The sequence below is a fragment of the Helianthus annuus genome, chromosome 7 (genome assembly GCF_002127325.2).
Source record: "Helianthus annuus cultivar XRQ/B chromosome 7, HanXRQr2.0-SUNRISE, whole genome shotgun sequence".
NCBI lineage: Eukaryota > Viridiplantae > Streptophyta > Magnoliopsida > Asterales > Asteraceae > Helianthus > Helianthus annuus.
In genome coordinates, this window is record NC_035439.2 from 3,934,113 (window position 1) to 3,954,208 (window position 20,096).

Sequence of the window (20,096 nt, forward strand, 5' to 3'; positions counted from 1 at the left end):
AAATGTAATTGCGGATGTGCCCTCAATACTGCAAATTGGTTTTTACTTAAACTTGATTAAACTGGGAATCACTCACCAGTATTTCCCACTGACAAAATGTTTTTAAAACGCGTTTCAGGTAACAAAATGTGAAAGCCAAATAGAAGCCAGCTGGACAGCACTGGAGGCTTGGAAAAGTGGCAATAAAGTTACCTAATAATAAAATGGATGTTTTTATTCAAATAAATAGGATTTATTCCTATGAAACGTGTGTATTGAAAACTTGGGTTTTACCCATATGTTTAATGTTATAAAACATGGTGGTTTACTCTGGTTAAAATATTTCCTAACTACGGTCCTGATGAAAATTTCCGCTGCCAAATTGGATAAATAAATGTGATACCACCGAAACTGGCTCACGGCCGCCCGTTCCCGGGAAGAAGGGATCGGGGGCTGTGACAGAAGGTGGTATCAGAGCTATGCCACTGATTCAGCCACAGAAGTGTTCTGCTGACATCAAAATTCAAAGTGTTAGGAAATAAATTATGGAAATACGTTTATGATTGTATTTCTTGCTATGTGTTATCTGACTATTTGTTAGTTTATAGTATGAGTGACCAAGGACCTTCTGACGCCTATCGTCAACTGTCTGGTTCGCCTAGGAGCGAAGGCACCTCCTCTTCTCAGCCTGCCCTCTCGGGGTATTCTGCTGACACAGAAGAAGGGATCTTTGTGTTTAAGGCTCAGTCTGAAGAGCCATTTCCTCAGAAAAAGAGGGGATGGTTCAGTAGGGGAGCGCACGAGCGTAGGAAAAGAATGAAAAAGTTGCAGGAACAACGAGTGTTAGCTGCAGCACAAAGAGAAACTGATGCTTATAATCAGGATATGCTCAATAGGGGTATCGCTAATATCCATATTTTAGCAACCACTGCTGCTGACCCAAACCTGGAACAAATGCTAGCACCCCAACCACAAAATCCTGACCAACCCATGGAAGTAGAAGACCAGATAGAAATGCCTGATTTCAACCCGGAGGAGATACCTAGGGTACCTGCACCTGATCCTCTAGACCCAAACAATTACGACCCCTGGTGGGACGATGTTAGGGACTACGTGCAACAAAACCCAATACAGGAAAATGTGCCAATGCCCAACCTAGGAGCTTACCCAGGGTTAGATCCTCAAGATCCCTACAACATTAGTGATGCCTATGTTAGGGAAATTTTAGAGAATCCATACCCGTACCAGGCCCCTATGCCTCCGTATCAGGAACCCGTACCTCAGTTTCCAAACCCAGTCCTTGAACCTGCACCCCCAATGAGTGCAGAAAATGTCCAAGAACTTAGGACTTTTGGGGAGGAAATTTTAGAAAGCAGTGATCGTATGCGACAGGTGGGAGAACGCCTCGTATGGAAATACGATGAGCGTAATATGGATTTTTGGATGAATCCATATCAGTGAAGGTGATGGTAGAAACAGTAATAATAATAATAAAATAATATATGTGTGTATGTGTTAGAAAAAAAAACTACGGATGCTTATTATTAGTATTGTAGCTTTACATTTCAGCCGGTATTGTAATTTAAATTTCAGTACTAGTGTGTAATGATGCATACTATATAAATAGAGTAAAAGTCGCAATGCTCGACGTTTTTGGTTAAACGTGCGTGTCATGTGATTGGCTATATTCAAATATTAATTGTGATATTAATATTTGGTAAATGTTTAAAATTCAGATGGCCGACGAAGGAAATCAAGATAATCTGAATAACGATAACCAGAGTAACATTAACCTGGTTAATGAGAATCCGGACAACAATAACAATGGAAACCAAATGGATAATAGTGCCGTTCAACATATAGTGGCACAAGGAATTATAGATGCAATGCCATTTATTATTCAAACGGTTCAAGAAGCAAATAATAAAAGTAAGCATAGCAGTAAGCGACCAAGTGAACCGGAACACAGCGTGAACAATGGACCCGTACTTCAAGCGCCCATTCCCAAAAGAAGAAGAACCATGCCATATGGTTGTTCTTACAAGGAATTCTGGTCCTGTAAACCAATAGAATTCTCGGGCAATGAAGGACCCATTGCAGCTCTACGCTGGATGGAGAAAACTGAGGCTGTTTTAAAAATAAGCAAATGTGCTGAAGAAGAAAAGATAATGTTTGCTTCAAATCTGTTTAAAAACGCAGCCTTAGAATGGTGGAACACTATCCTCCAGTCAAGAGGAAGTGATAGGATTTATAACATGGAATGGGAAGAATTTAAGAATATGGTAGAAAGGAAATTCTGCCCTCCCAATGAAAAGGAACAAATAGCAAATAAGTTTCTGAATCTAAGAATGACCGGAGTAGACAGTAAGGGTTACACTACCACATTCTTTGAATATGCTAGGATAGTACCTACCCTTGCATCACCTGAACCGGTATTAATCTCCCGTTATATCTGGGGATTAATTGGAGAGATTAGACATGTAGTCAAGGCAGCTAGACCCCAAACCATAGAGGAAGCTGTAGAACTAGCCAATACCTTGACAGATGAGTTAATCCGTACTAGAGAAGAAGACCAGAGGAGAAACCTAACCCAAAGGCTTACTCAAGAATTCCGTTCTGGGAATTCCAATCGTCGGAATGTAGGTTCTACCTCTGCACCCTACTGCAAAGCCTGCAGAAAGAAGCATTCTGGAAGATGCTCTACTTACTGTAATTTTTGCAAGGCCCCAGGACACAAGGAAGAGAATTGCAAGAAGAAATCCAGTAATGGAATGTGTTTCAATTGTGGAGAAAAAGGTCACATTAGGACAAACTGTCCGAAATTGGCTCCAGCTGCAACCAACAAAAATCCTAAAAATGCTAGAGCATTCGTGCTAACTGCAGACGAAGCTAGACTAATTCCGGACGTCATTGCTGGTACGTTTTTAGTTAATGATATTTTTGCTAAAGTATTATTTGACTCTGGTGCCAACCAAAGTTTTATTAATACTTCATTTTGCAAACTCCTAAATCAATCATTAACTAAACTACCACAAGAATGTCTAGTAGAAACAGCAAATGGAGAAACCATTAAGATTTCTGAAATCTTGCAAGGAGCAAAAATAGAAATTTTTAATCACAAATTTATTGCAAACCTTTACCCAATGAATCTGGTAGGATTTGATGTCGTATTAGGAATGGATTGGTTAATAACCAATAAAGCCAATATCTTATGTGATCAAAAGTCAATACAGATAAAATCACCAAGAGGTGAAAAGATCACAATTAAAGGAGATAAACCATCTAGATCCACTAAATTCATCTCTGTGATGAAAACTGCAAGTTATATAAGGAAAGGATCTATAGTGTATTTGATTTCTATAATCACTAACACTAAAGGAAAAGAGTTAAAAGATATTCCAGTAGTGTCCCAATTTTCAGATGTCTTTCCAGAAGAATTGCCAGGACTACCACCGGACAGGGAAGTTGAATTCAGAATTCACCTATTACCAGGGACAGCACCGATTGCCAAAGCACCTTACCGTTTGGCACCCGCTGAAATGCAAGAACTAAAGAAACAATTAGACGAATTGTTGGAAAGAGGATTTATACAGCCAAGTTCATCGCCATGGGGAGCACCGATTTTATTTGTTAAAAAGAAGGACGGATCAATGCGTATGTGCATTGACTACCGTGAATTGAACAAAGTCACGATTAAGAATCGGTATCCATTACCGAGGATCGATGATTTGTTTGATCAACTTCAAGGAGCTCGATTTTTCTCTAAAATCGATTTAAGATCAGGATATCATCAACTAAAGGTACAGGAAGAGGACATTCCTAAAACCGCATTCAGAACAAGGTATGGTCATTATGAATTTACTGTCATGCCATTTGGTTTAACCAATGCCCCAGCCGCATTTATGGACATGATGAACCGAATATGTAAGCCATATTTGGATAAATTCATAATTGTCTTCATAGATGATATTCTAATTTACTCTAAAAGTAAAGATGAGCATGCAAAGCACTTGCACTTACTTTTAAGTTTATTAAGAAAAGAGAAGCTTTATGCTAAGTTTTCAAAGTGTGAGTTTTGGTTAGAACAAGTACAATTCCTCGGACATTTAGTTAACCATGAAGGAATTCATGTAGATCCAACAAAGATCGAGGCAATTACCAAATGGAAAACCCCAGAGTCACCAACTGAAGTTAGAAGTTTCTTAGGATTGGCCGGTTATTATAGAAGATTTATCCGAGATTTTTCTAAATAGTCATCCCTTTAACTAAGTTAACCTGTAAATCTGTTAAGTTTGAATGGGGACTGGTACGTGCGGGACTATACATATTTTTACAATGAAATTACACACGAATTGGTTTTAAATTTATAAAAGTGATTATTACTTTTACATCAAAACACACACGAAAGGGCAAGTGTACCCCGTCATATATGTAGTAAAGTATCGGTAAGAACCAAGTATCGATCCACGGAAATGGGCGGAGAAATAATACTAGACCTTTGCCACTAAATTACCGGTAAAAACATACGTTGTTTTGGTTTTAATTAATCTAAAGTAAGCATAAATAAATACTTATAAAACATAGTAAATTATATATAAATAGCCTTGCTTAATATACAACCAAAGCATGTCAACTAAGTCGGTTTTGGCACTAGAAGTATTCGGTCAATTTTCCATTTCGAGACAATTAGTATCCCTTTCGGGAATCCTAACATGACAATCATTCGGAAAGTTAAAACGATAAACACACTTTAACCACCTAAAATTGTTCTTTAACGTGCAATTGATAAATGTCTATGAAAATCTCCTAAAAATAAGTTAGTCATCCGTTAGAAGTTTTCTAACCTCACTTAATCAAGGAAAGCAACACCGATAAACACAATGCAACCACCGAGACAAGCATAAACTAGATTAAATCACAACCGAGTTCATTTTACAAATCTTACGCATAAATTCACCAAGATAGTAATTTTGGCCGAAACTACTAACTAAGCTAACAAATCATGGCAAGAATTCGTAACAACACCATCTAACCCGTTAGAGTCCTTCCGTGAAGGCAAGCTTTCTTGATTAACAATAATTACATTTTATTAAACCACTAACCCGTTAGAGTATCATGGTGCCCACATTTTAACCAAGTTAAGCTAGTTAACCAAATTAAAAGTTTACTAATACATGATTAAATAAGCTTCATTTTTCAACTATCTTACCTAACCAAGCACCAATCATCCAACACAATTACTTATAATCAAGAAATCAATATCAATAACAAGGTTGCAAACTAATCATCAAAGATAATCATAGAAAACACTTCCAAATTTCATTACAAACATAGATTAACATACTAATGGTTATAATCAAGCAAGGGATTGTTGTGTTTTTGCCCAAAGGCTACAATAATACATAAATATTAATCTAAATGCTTGAAAGATTAACAAAAATATGGAAAGATTAGAAAACCCAACCATAAACAAGCATAAGATTAAGAATCCGGATAGTAAATGAGCAAAACCGGGCAATGTGGCTTGAATCCGGGTGACTGCAGGAGCCTTCGGAGCCTCAAAATCGCCTGCAAAGCTCTCCAAAATTCCAGAATTACTAATAGAATGGTTCTGTTCTGTTTTTATGCTTTTTCGACGTCGCACGATCGTTCTCCGATTGCACGACCGTGCACTTTAAGCAATTATTGGTGGTGGTCCACCATACTGCGTGACGTCACAGATCGTTGACTGGTCTTCGGACACGCACGGCCGTTCTTCAATTGGCACGGGCGTGCATATCCGGGATCGGGGCTGGTCATCGAATCCGCATGGGGGTGCAACCAGTCGCACGGGGGTGCAACCAGTCGCACGGGTGTGCAACCAGTCGCACGGGGGTGCGTTGCCGGGATTTCGTTCGCACTGGGTGTGCAACGCTGAGCTGAGCTTTGTTGTCGCATCCGCACGGGGGTGCCACCAGTTGCACGGGGGTGCAACGCCGAACTGAGCCTTATTGTCGCATCCGCACGGGGGTGCCACCAGTCGCACGGGGGTGCAACTTGCCCAGGTCAGAATTTTCCACAGAATGTTCGCAGTTCATTCGTTTCGCCCGGAAAATCCTCGTTTTCACTATCATCTTGTCTGGTATGTTGTTTTAGGCCTGTAAACAAAAGTATACATGATTAAGTATCCGAATGACGGTTTTACGGCCGAAAACGCATAAAATAGGGGTAAAACGGGGGACTAAAATATGTGTAAATTAGCGAATATCAGGGACCAAAACAAGAAGAAGCCTTTAGAATTCTTAAGCAAAGATTAACCCATACACCCATACTAACGTTACCAGAAGGAACTGAAGACTTTGTAATCTTTTGTGATGCTTCTAAGTTAGGTTATGGATGCGTATTGATGCAACGTCAAAAGGTTATAGCTTATGCATCTAGACAACTTAAGAGTCATGAAGGAAATTATTCGACCCATGATTTGGAATTAGGAGCCATAATTTTTGCCCTTAAGATTTGGAGACATTATCTATATGGTAGTAAGTTTACCATATTCACGGATCATAAGAGTTTAAGATATGTCTTCGGGCAAAAAGAATTGAATATGAGACAGAGACGCTGGATGGAATTACTTAGTGATTATGATTGTGATATCCAGTATCATGCAGGAAAAGCCAATGTGGTGGCTGATGCTTTAAGTCGAAAGTATCACGAAAAGCCAAAAAGGGTACGTTCTCTTAAATTAAATCTACAAGTAGATTTAAACAATCAAATTAGAAAAGCACAAAAATCAGTAATCAAGGAGGATACTGAAAAATTAAAAGGAATGATTAAGGAATTAGAACAAGGAACAGATGGAATTTGGAGGTTCCATAAAAAGAGAATGTGGATACCTAAATTAGGAAATTTACGTCAGCGTATATTAGAAGAAGCCCATAAGTCTAAATATACGATGCATCCAGGAAGTGATAAAATGTACCAGGATTTAAGGAAAAATTTCTGGTGGATAGGAATGAAAAAGGATGTAGCAGCTTATGTTTCTAAATGTTTAACTTGCTCACAAGTTAAAGCTGAACATCAGAAACCCGCAGGATTGTTACAACAATTAGAAATACCAGTTTGGAAATGGGAATTGATAACAATGGATTTTGTTACCAAATTGCCTAAAACAAGGAAAGGTAATGATACAATCTGGGTAATTGTAGATAGGTTAACCAAGTCAGCTCATTTCTTACCAATGAAGGAAACCTTTAGTATGGAACAATTAGCCAAATTATATGTAAATGAAATCGTTTCTTTACATGGCATTCCTTTATCAATTGTTTCTGATAGGGATAGCCGTTTTACCTCTCATTTTTTGTCAAGTTTCCAAAAAGCAATGGGAACCAGGTTAAATCTAAGCACAGCTTATCATCCTCAAACGGACGGACAAAGCGAAAGGACAATTCAGACAATGGAGGACATGCTTAGAGCTTGTGTAATAGATTTTGGAGGTAATTGGGACGAACACTTACCTTTAATAGAATTTTCTTATAATAACAGTTACCACACAAGTATCAATGCTGCACCATTCGAAGCACTTTATGGACGAAAGTGCAGAACCCCAGTCTGTTGGGCAGAAATTGGGGAAAAACAATTATCTGGACCCGAAATAGTACAAGAAACAACTGATAAAATCATTCAAGTCAAGGAACGACTGAAAACAACACGTGATCGCCAAAAGAGCTATGCTGATAACAGACGCAAACCATTAGAATTTCAAGTGGGAGATAAAGTATTATTGAAAGTCTCTCCCTGGAAAGAAGTAGTAAGATTCATCAAGAGAGGAAAGCTTAGTCCCAGGTATATTGGACCTTTCAAAATTCTTGAAAGAGTAAGACCGGTAGCCTATCAGCTACGACTGCCAGAGGAAATGGCAGGAATACATGATGTGTTTCATGTATCTAATCTCAAAAAGTGTTTAGCTGATGAATCACTCGTAGTACCTCTCAAGGATATAGAGGTTAATGAACAACTCAAATTTGTAGAGAATCCTCTACAGATTGAAGATAGAAAAATTAAAAATCTCAAGCATAAGAGATTAGTTCTGGTCAAAGTGAAATGGGACTCCAAAAGAGGACCTGAATACACATGGGAACTTGAATCAGAAATGCAAAAGAAATATCCACACTTGTTCCAGTAGATCTCGAGGACGAGCTCTAAAACAAGGTGGGGAGGATATAACAACCCTCGGTAAAACCGACATCCTCATAATATTTCCGACACCCTAATATCTCAATGTGTCTTTATATGTGCCCCGTATGTGAAAACCGAGCCCAAAATACAAAATAACATATAATATAAATAAAAACAATAAAAACTAAGTTGAGGCGGGCCGCATGGGACCTCACCTCAATTTAACGCGGGCCGCGCGAGAGTATAACCAGATTTCGCTTAAATCTTTAGTTCATGAGGGCCGCGTAGAAGTGCATCCAAGTTAATGCGGGCCGCGAGCGATCTGGAATATGGCGCAGCCCTGGGCCGCCACGTGGCCCAACACACGGCGAAGCTATGCGATGACCGGGCCAAGCTACGCGTTGACCCAGATTTGACGCGGGCCGCGTAAGCTCAGCCCAAATGTCACGCGGGCCGCGTGGAGACGCGATTACAGCCCTATATAAGAAGGCAACGGGCTTTCAGTTTCCGTCGTTCATTTCCTTTCTTTCTTTCTTAAATTTCTATAGTGGCGTTACTATACCCGGGCATTATACCCCCTAAAATAACGAGATTCTGCTACGATGTAAGTATTATAACCCCTGGAGACGTATTAGATACGCTGCCCGATTAATCTAGGATTCCGTAACGGCTGTCGTGGTTCTGCCCGACGTAGTCGTTGGAATGCCGTCTCGGGGAGGGTATTACTAATGTTAAAATGGGTTATTATACTAACACACGTGCATTTGTGTAATTTATAGATTATCTCCAGGAAACCCTTACGAAAAACCTAAAACAGCAATGTGAGTTGATTCACTTTTTGTAAACCTTTTTGTTTACTGTTTTTACAAAACCTCACTTAATTAAATATATACAAAGCAGTTATTGAGTATTTGTAAAGAATACAATTATAGTGGGTATGTTGGGGTTTTGTATACAAAATGGGTTACTGGCGTGGTAACATCCCATATGTTGAGTATGACCGTACCACTGATGTTAATTGTGATGTCTTGGATACAAATGTAATTGCGGATGTGCCCTCAATACTGCAAATTGGTTTTTACTTAAACTTGATTAAACTGGGAATCACTCACCAGTATTTCCCACTGACAAAATGTTTTTAAAACGCGTTTCAGGTAACAAAATGTGAAAGCCAAATAGAAGCCAGCTGGACAGCACTGGAGGCTTGGAAAAATGGCAATAAAGTTACCTAATAATAAAATGGATGTTTTTATTCAAATAAATAGGATTTATTCCTATGAAACGTGTGTATTGAAAACTTGGGTTTTACCCATATGTTTAATGTTATAAAACATGGTGGTTTACTCTGATTAAAATATTTCCTAACTACGGTTCTGATGAAAATTTCCGCTGCCAAATTGGATAAATAAATGTGATACCACCGAAACTGGCTCACGGCCGCCCGTTCCCGGGAAGAAGGGATCGGGGGCTGTGACATTTTCACCTACACAACCCAACCTAATCTAATTCAATTTTTCACTCCCAGAACCCAACCTAACCTAAACCAATATTTTATTAAATAAAAATTTTAAAAATCATTAAATAATAATTTTATTTTTGAAACTAATAAACTAGTTATATTAAATATAAAAACAAAAAAGTTAAATCATTAATATTTATCTTATACTAAAAATATATTTTTCTGAAACAACTCTACATATAATACAATTTATATCTAGTTTACTAAAAAATATAGTGTATTTAATTTTGTTTTTAAGTTTAAATATCATAAGTTAATTGAGTATTTAAATTATTGGGGGGAAATAGTAGTTGAGAAAAGAAATTAAAAAAATACTTAAAATTAGTGCACCAATTAAATTTAGACATGTGACATTATGTAAGGTTGCAACCTAGGTTGCCATGGCAACCAGGTTTTAAGTTTTTTTTAAAAGAGAATTGATTTTCTTTTTATTAAATTCACATGGCAACCAACCTAAAGAATTGGTCGCCATTGTAGGTAGTCTAAGGCTGAAGGGTGTGGAGGGTGTCACCCTTGCCACCTCACCACTGATAGCGCCAGAGGGGCGTCACCGTTTGTCCGCCACCATGATAACGAGGAAGAAGGTTATGTGCAGGTGGGGCTCACATCATTTCATCAAATAACTTTTTTTTATTTTGGTAATAGAGGGTTTTATCACACCCTACAAGTTAAAGGAAAGCGTAAAAAAGCCCTCTATCTGACGTGGCGTAATAAAGCCCCTAGGGGCTTTATCCTACACCCTAGCCTAAGGAACTCCACCAGTCCAACCAACCTGTTTTAAGGAGACTAGAGAAGTCTAGAGAAAAACTGGGTTGACATGATTTGATTGGTTGTAAGTGAAAAAAGATGAGAGAAATGTGATTGGTTGTAAGTGAAAAAAGATGAGAGAAGTTTAAAGAAGGACTCTCCCAACCTTATAAAATCCTATTCTTGGGCCTATACCATGTGTAGTGGTGGAACAAAATAATGTCTTCACCATAGGACATTATTTGACATGTGTCGGTCTAGTCAGCATGGGGCGTTATTGTAAAAATAGCGTAGTGGGAATAATGCCCAATAACGCCCCTTCCAATCAATAAATAATTATTATTTTTATAGAAAAAAGGATTAAAAAAAGAAAAAAGAAAATAAAAGTAAACTATGTCAGGTTAGTCAAACTTTTGGAACAATCCCATTGGCCACACCTAACCCACTTCAGCGTTTTCTTAATAACGCCGGGATGAATTTTTTTCAAATATAACGCCGGAAAACGCCCGGTGTAATGGGTGGGGGGTGTTTTTAAACGTTTTTTTTCAATTTTTTTTAAAATAACGCCCCACTACGGGTGGTCTTAGGGTGTAAGGGGCACTCCTCTTTTAGGGGAGTCCCCTCTCTTACGCACGGCCAATCAGCACGCACCATATCAACTTCCCTCTTAACTCTCCTCACACCCTCAATTTGATGGCGGCACTCCTCTCTTGGGGGACTTGTTTTTTTATTTTTTTAATTAAGAAAATATAAAAAGTAAAACATAATTTCATAAAATAAAAAACTACATTTCATTTAATAAAATAAAAATTACATCGCAATACTACATAAAATTTTAGATGGAACTTGTGGGGAACGAAAACCATACGGGTCGAAGGCGGGGGTTTGAGGATCCATTGATAACAAATTTTGAAAATAGCCGAAAGTGGGTTGTGGTTGGGTGTTGTAAAAGGAGGGGTGTGAAGGTTGTTGGTAAAAAAACGGGGGTTGTGAAGTATATCCGAAAGGGGGTTGTGGTTGTGCACTTGCACCGCTCGAACCACCACGAGACGGTTGCGAGCCGCGTCCCTTAGATTTTTTCTTGGCTTCGCGGGGTTGGTTCTCCATTGCTCGGTTTGGCTTTGTGTTGTATTTGATAGATTTTTAGAGTATAAGTTTGAGAATGGGTGTGGTAAAAAATTAGATTTAAGCTGGTTATTTATATTGGTTAAAATTGAATTTTTTTTTAAATATTTAACCGTTGCCCAACGTTTAAATCCTTGATCCTTGTGCAATTCTTGTGCGGTGAACATACACCGATCCCCCGCCCCGAATACCCTCCCCGAAGTGATGGCAGCGATGTTCCTGCTCGAGGACTTCAATCACCGCACCACTCCCCGCATAGTGCCCCGTTCACCCTTAGAATTGAGTCTGAAAAGTCATGCTCAATTGCACAAAAAGTACATGTTTTGAATGATTTGTCAAAATCCTTTTTACTGGGCATGACATAAGATTTCGATGTCCCGTATTGAACAATTCGACTTGGAAGATCTCGAAGAAATGGTTAGGAGTTACCAGTTTCATGGTGTTGGTAAGACTTTAGAGTATATTCAAAGAGGGGTATTAGATTTTATCATCCCCAACTATTGGCTATTGGCCGCTGGCACCCCCAACTATCACTTTGACACCTGTCACCCTCAACTTAACACTTAGTGTGTTTTGTCACCATGTCATTAACATATCACTAACTTTTGATGCTATTACTACACTTTTTGGGGTGTCATAGGGATCTTGGGAAGGTTTTAGGGATCTTAGAACACCCCCAAAAGTATAATAATATGATCAAAAGTTAGTGACCCGGTGACATAACACGCTAAGTGTTAAGTTGGGAGTGACGGACGTTAAAGTGATAGTTGGGGATGACAGCGACCAATAGCCAATAATTAAGAATGATAAAATCCAATAACCCTTCAAATGATGTAATCAAAGATGAAATCTACTTGGACCCAAATGAATTTTGATTGATTGTCTCTTAATGTACTGATTAATATCCATATGAGGTGTATCCGGTATGTAATAATCCAGTTACCTGCTAGTCTCTTTAATTATTTATAAAATAATTGTTGCTCAAGATAAGCCCTGCTTGCGGTGTGCACATATAATGTATATACGTGTGGCGCTTAGGGGCAAAAGTGAAATTGAACTAATTTTAAAGTTATTTACTAATTTCGTGAAAATAACGTTAAAAGCGACCGACGGTTAATCATGCATCATGTCGTGGCGTTGATAGCCAAAAGACAAGGCTTGATGCAAAACTACAATCGAGTCGGGGGTCTCACTGGAAGCAGCCTCTCTATCCTACGAGGGTAGAGGTAAGGCTGTCTACATCTTACCTTACTCAGACCCTACCTTAGCTTTGTTATTGATGAGATTTACTGAGTATGATGATGATGGTTGTTGCTCAAGACAAAATGTAACCAGCTCCCTTTATGCAAAGACGATACTGTATTTCAAATTAAGTTGCCAAAATGACCGTTAAATAATATTTAAATTTAGACTTTTATTCGAACGCTTATAACGATGTAGACTCTAGTTGTGAAGGTGAATTCAAAATGATCCATTAAGAAAAAAATGGTTAGACTCGACACTTAAATCAACCATGGAATTGTTTGAGTCGAGAGAATGTATTGTTTTTCACATTTACATTAGGATAAATTACAAGTTTTGTCCTTTATCTTAATATCACTTATCAGACGGTGTTCTTTTTAACGAATTTTGACAAATTTTACCCTTTACAAGGAATTTTGTTGCATGTTTTGTCCTTTAAGCTTAACTCAGTTAGATTTTCTTGTTAAATCTTGTCACCCAAAGGTATCTTAGTCTTTTTACTCAGTTATTTAATATTGTTTAAAAGAATAAAACAAAATATTTTAGGGTTGATGTAAAATGTGAACAAGTTAAATAGTTCATAAGCTGCTCCAGATCAATTCTTAAAAGGTCGAATCAAACTTGAGTCAAAACCAATTTATTACGTGTGTTTATATATATATATATATATACTAGTCGTTTACCCGCGCGATGCGGCGGGAGTGCGATTTACAATAGGATACTGGTTTACCGTTAGTTTATCAGTCGTTTTGTGATATATTACATTGTACGTCTCTTAGTTTTCTTAATTGTAGCATCGGTGTAAAACATCGGCTCACTTTTCATTTTTGGAATATACAGTGTAAGTTATTACACATGTAATTTTTTTGGTTTAGTTCTATGTTCTAGGGTTGCATCTAAGATCGGAAGCTACGTTTTAAACTGTAGTTATAATTATAATTTGACATTAATTCATCTAACCCAAAGTTGAATGATAAAAGGCTTGAGTTACAAAGAAAAAAGACGATGATAAATACAAGTCCCAAAAACCGTTGCATAGTATGTACATATAGAAAATAAAATGTCATAAACTTTACCACAATAAAAGAAAGGGAGAAATAACATTAGTTCAGTATCATATGCATATGTGCCCTGTCCAATTACATTTCACAGGACCTCCACTTGGGAGCATGACTCGAGCAACCGAAGCAATAGGAAGCGAATCCATTGTTTTGCAGTTAGATCACCAAAGGGCCTGATGTTTGTGATATGCTACCGGCCCATGTAGACTAATGAAAAACAAAAAAAAAGTCTCATAAACATGCTTAAAATGTGTAAATGGCATATAAGTATATAACAAGCTGGGTTTATAAATCTAAAATTTAGATACCTGCAATCTTGGAGATTATGCTAAATTGTCAAACTGGGATTTGTAGGTTGCATAAGCTATAGTTGATGTTGAAGCTGAAAATCGCCTATTGAGACAACATTTGAGCCCATGCTGTAGCTGATTGAAGCCCAGCTGCATCATTTGATGCTTGTCACGCTCAGCAGAACCCTGTTCCGTTATTCCTACAACATTATTTATCTAAAATTACATATTAATGACTACAGGCTCAATAACAATAGCGCATGTATTAATGTCAAATTTAAATAAAAAAACTATCAACTTCAGACTCATTTATAAATATCAAGTTCATTTACACGCTATTCCATCCGTTATAGTGGATAAGGTCATAGATTTCACATCTAAACATGTAATCCTACAATAGACATTAGTATATCCAACTCTATGTAGTCATTTTATAGTCAAATAAATATACAGTGTTAGCCACTCTTAGCTTGATAGAAAAACAAAAAAGTGACAGATTTACCTTTACAATCTTTGAACAAGCCCAAGGTAGCTTCTCTCGCAACAATGACCAATTCAACTCGTTTGGGCATTACATATACAAAACTCTCTTATATCACTTGATGGCATTAAAAGATCTTTCATTGACCTGGGCATTCTGGTAGTCCTGTGATAGACCAAAAACAAACTTATCTCATATACAATAATTGAAAGCATCTGATATTAGACGACATAGAAATTGATATATACTCATTGAGATACTAAATTGAACCAATAGAAATTGATATTAGACGTCGATGCGGCTGCGCTCACTGCGCCGTTGCGTTGGGCTCGCTGGGGTTGTGCTCGCTTATGCAGAAATTTTGTTACCTGGTTCTATTAAAATATTCCATATTATAACCACTATAAAGTATAAACGAAACCAGTTTAAAACTAAAATGTACCTCTGAATCGCCTCCAGCAATAGTATCCCATGTCTGCATCTGTCATTTAAAAAAAATCTTATTAATTGTGTTTCGGTCTCAAAACAACAGAAGAATGTTATATATATATTTTTTTGAACTGCAACAACTTTATATATAAATATAAAGCAACCAGCCACTGGCTGGAATACAAGGAGGAAAAGCAAATTACAACAGAGCCCCAACATTAAACGAAACCCAGCTATCCCACTCAAGGGAAGCTTTACTCGATCTATACTTAATCCAAACAAAGGCGTCTTCTTTTATCTCACATGGTCAGTTAATCAGTTATGAGGCGAATAGAAGCACCTGACGCCCGTTCATTGTCACCAGTTTACTCAGGCGAATAAAAGCACCCGAAATACCTTTGTGTGAAAAATGAAATACGTGTGGGTCTTATGACGGGTTAGGTCTGTTTGGATCAAAACAGGTTCTTTTACTTGAAAGAACTTGTCCCATAGAATTTTAAACGGTAATGGGCCAGGAGTCAAAAACATGAAAGCGACTTTCGCGTTCTTTGGAGCAGCAGGAGATGATTTCAAAATTTCCGTGATGACCACCCGAGCTGTGTTTTCTTCATCTGTTAATTCTCTGGAAGGAACTGCTGGAGTGTTTTCAAGATCGGAACAGCCACGGGACAGAAAGATATAGCAGGCAGCAGTATTCCTGGGCTGGTAGATATATAATCCAACTAAAAATATGCTGACTAAGCACACTAATATAATAACCCAGTTTGGCCCTTTAAAATTTCGTCGTTGTCGAACACCAGACATCATTATATCTCTTTTAAGCTTCCACGCCATGCTCTAGCTGTCTTCATTTAGCAAAAAGGCATCACACGTACGAGAATACCAAAAAAATTATGATTTATTTAGAACTTGTGAGACCAAGGTATTAAATAGGAAAGGTTTATTTTCTTCCAATCATGAAATTCATCCCCATCAAGCCTGCATCTGAAAGACATGTGAAAAAAGGAATCAAGTTGGTGTATTCAGTGGTGCTCAAACATTTATAAGATGAATGCTTTTTACATGCTAGATAAATTTGATTAATTTTCAATAATTGATGTCAACAACTACTTAATATCTACCTTACAATCTATACCTTGGTTTGGAAGGCATACATTGCCCTTTCCTTCACAGGTACCTTCACAAGTAGATTGCCCTTTCCTTCACTGAAGCAGAGCTCCTCATCTCTTCACAGGATGATGCAAAAGGTGTTCTTCTAATGGAATCCACAATGGTTCATTTTTTTGTGTTTAAATTGGACCTGTTTGAATTAATAGGATTGTAAATGTTTGAATTTTAGCAACAAAAAAAAACACACACACCTTGGAACTTTTGGATTATATAAGCACCTTAAAACTCACAAATGCATCAGCCATAGAACTTTTTTATCCTCTCCTACAAAATTATAAATAAATAAGTAAATGAAGGTTATATAGACTAAGGCCCAGATGCTGATCATACCTGGTGACAACTCCCATTTTCTGCATTCCACATAGATCTGTAAATCATATACAAACCTTCCGGTCTAAGAACTTTCACCACTGCACGTCTTCAATTTGTTCTATAACACAAAAAATAGCAACCAAACGATATAAAGAAAGTGTACGACCAAAAAAAAATACAGGCAGATTACTTACCATTGTCGACAGAGATGACAACATGTAGTGAAAAGGTTTCACCGGAACCCTAGTCTCCTCGCCAAAATCCCCATCTGTCGTGCGTTGCTGCTCACTTGATTAACAACCTTCATCAAATCAGTGCTTGTGGGCCAAAAACATAAGAAACAATGTTGCGTGCATCAGAGCGCATTATGCGATGAGCGCATCATGCGAAATGCGCGCAATATACTCGCATCACGTAAACACAACGCATCAGTTGTAGCGATGCGCTCTCATCAGCGCATCGGACGCATCACGCATTATGCGCGCATTTTAAAACCAAGGCGGCCAATGAACCAAGATCCAATAACATCACCTCATTAGCTTATGGAGATGCAGTTTCATTTATGGTATCATCTCCGATTACCCAACTTTGCTTCAAACGATAATAATACCGGTCAAAGACATGGATTAAACCACTCTAAGAATGTGTAAACTTGTGATTTTAATACTGAAATATGTACACTGTACAGACTATAGTTATGTCGAAATCAACTGGAAGTAAAAGTTCATGTTATGTAAATGTACCATATAACAACTATTACTAAAACCTTGCCACCTTGCCTCTGTTCACATCTTTCGATCAACATTCCCTTCAGCTGCTGCTAGCTACTGCTGCAGATATCTCAATCACAGTTTTAGTCTGCACAAGTCTTTAAGGTCCATGACCTCCCTGCTTTCCTTATTCAATTGAGCCGCACCAAGTTCGACGGTTGAAGCGTGTTAAGCAAACTTCAACCTACAAACCGTAGAGCTGCACAATAAGAGTATCACAATTAGTATAATTCATTGAAAATTAAAAACTGAAAACAAATTATGTGTTTGAACTTTAAACAAAGAGATGGGGTCTCACTTGACTGTCAATGTAGCACCGTATATCCTTCCATAGTCCTGTTGTTTTAAACTTCTCCTGAAATGATGTCGAAATTCCCATTTAATACAAAATTCAATGATTTTTAAAACCTTTAAACGTCAAAAACAAAATCAATTACCCCTAAACCATGTGGGGAATCAGATCGAGATGGCTAGTAGTCGAATCAGCAATTGGATCAAACCAATCCTAAAAAACAAAGTAACAGCAAAACTACTTTTAATTAGAGAGATTCAAAATTAAATCATATTAAGCGATGACTATTTGGTATGTGCATGCACTCACCATAACTCCCATCATCATTTCGGCGCCAATACCGCACATAACAAAGGTCACGTGGCCACACAAATCTATAACAGAAACACCCACAAAGATTCAGAGGTTAGCCCTTTTCAACCAGAGTAAAGTACATATATTCTTCATGCAAAATTTGAACAGATAATTAGGTATTTTACTTTGAATTTGAAAATTGTTGCTTTGTAGTGAAGCAAAACCACTCGTTTGGAACCGCATCTGTTGGTGTCGGAGGCTTATTCCTGAAAGCTAGAATGTTAGTTCTGTCCATGTTGAGGCTGTCCGCCAGCCGATTCCTGTATGCTTCCTTCGCCGGTGAGCTTGCAATCGGATTCTCCTTACAAACAAAACCATAATTCAGTAACCGATTAGATCAAACAAAAAGCCCTAATTATGAAACAGAAATTACGTTTTCTCTATAAATCTCACAGAACATTAAAATAATCACAAAACCAACACAGATCTAAAAGTATTATCACAGATCTAAAAGAATTATCACAGATTCACAGATCTAAAAGTATTATCACAGATCTAAAAGTATTAAAACAGATCTAAAAGTATTATCACAGATCTGACAAAGCCCTAATGCAAGAAATTAAAATTGGTCCATTCACAGATCAGACAAAGCCCTAATTATCAAACAAAAAGCCCTAATGTTGAGCCATTCACAGAACATTAAAATAATCACAAAACCAACACAGATCTAAAAGTATTATCACAGATTCACCGATCTAAAAGTATTATCACAGATCTAAAAGTATTAAAACAGATCTAAAAGTATTATCACAGATCTGACAAAGATTAAAAAAAAACGTACAAAATAGGGTTAAAAACATGACCTGTTCCATGGATGAAAGGGGAGAAGACGGTGATGGCAAAGACAGGTTCCATGGATGAGCGGTGGAGGTGCGGTGGAGGTGCGGTGGAGGTGCTTCAGTTATGCGGTGGAGGATCTAGGGTTTAGAGAGTGAAAGAATTGTGAAGCGGCGGATGAAATTGTGGTTTAGATCTGTGATAATAAGAATATATTGGATCCATCAAACAAAAACCGGGTCAAGTTGATCCGCTAAGATCCGCGTGGTATCATCAGGTGTTGAAAACAAGTTTTCAACACTTGTGCTTAAGAGGTTTGTACAATGGGCTTTAAAGAGTTGTAAAGTGGCAAAAGACCATTCTATCCTTCCTATATGCTTTATAAAGTAGTATAGATATATAATATATCAAAATTATATATGTCTTAATTATATAAGATATTTGATTTAAATAACCTTAACTTTCATTAATTGGCCGATAATACTTATAACTTTTGATTTGTAACACACCACTCCCAACTTTCAACTTATTGGTCGATAGCACTCCCAAACTAACTCAGTTTGCTGACATCAGCTGGCACCTCGCCAAACCAGGGTCACATCAGTTGCCACACCATCAAAAAAATGTCATATGCCACGTCATCAAAAAGCAAATTCAAATGCCACGTCAGTTGTCATGTCATCGAAAAATTCCACTTCAGATCACGTCACCACACAAGTGCCACGACATCAAAAAAAACTAATTAGGTTAGGGTTCAGTTAGTTTGAGGGTGCTATCGACCAATAAGTTAAAAGTTGGGAGTGGTTTAGTATAAATCAAAAGTTGGGAGTGCTATTGACCAATTGGTGAAAATTTGTGTTATTTAAATCCAATATCCCTAAAATTATATAATTATATAGATGGAATATATAAATAAATAATGAACAAGTTAAACTATAAAATAATGAATAATTGGGCTCAATATCTAAGACAAACCAAATTCAAGTTCAATTAGTTTTAAAGTTTAATGTCAAGTTGTTTACACTTTACTTTATCAATAGTTACCGATTCAACTTTGTTTCACAACCAACCAACCACCACTCATGTGAAACCAATAACATAAACACTGATGCTCAAGTTGGAATTACCTTAATAAGATAACAAAAGAGACAAGACCCGAAAACGTTTGTAGTGACGATGTTTGTTGACGTAAGAGGTTACGCCATCATGTTCAACTCCATACACCTTGGACCCCCTTGTGAGTGTTGGAAACACAGAAAACGTCAGCAGTGGCGTACATTTTAGCTTTTAAATAATTGGTCAACATATTAAGTCAAAGTCAAGACACAAAGGAATCTTAATAGAATAATAATTTCTAGTAGAGTATCTAATTACAAAGTATACCTTACATGGGT

The 20,096-nt window shown here is 37.5% G+C and overlaps 1 long non-coding RNA gene across 15 annotated transcripts; it reads right to left on the bottom strand.

Moving 5' to 3' along the window:
* Positions 1-13,777: 13,777 nt before the first annotated feature.
* Positions 13,778-18,884, bottom strand: LOC110867620. Of its 15 annotated transcripts, none has more exons than XR_004863169.1 (14): positions 18,051-18,884; positions 17,881-17,945; positions 17,717-17,784; positions 17,578-17,634; positions 17,253-17,478; positions 17,041-17,095; positions 16,704-16,790; positions 16,528-16,627; positions 16,416-16,461; positions 16,163-16,327; positions 15,041-16,011; positions 14,620-14,972; positions 14,136-14,317; positions 13,778-14,034 (listed from the first exon to the last, which is right to left on the bottom strand). It is a non-coding gene; the product is annotated as an uncharacterized LOC110867620 (long non-coding RNA). The 15 variants fall into 15 exon arrangements; XR_004863166.1 differs by having other exon boundaries at positions 17,041-17,100; XR_004863165.1 differs by having other exon boundaries at positions 16,704-16,797; positions 17,041-17,100.
* Positions 18,885-20,096: the final 1,212 nt, after the last annotated feature.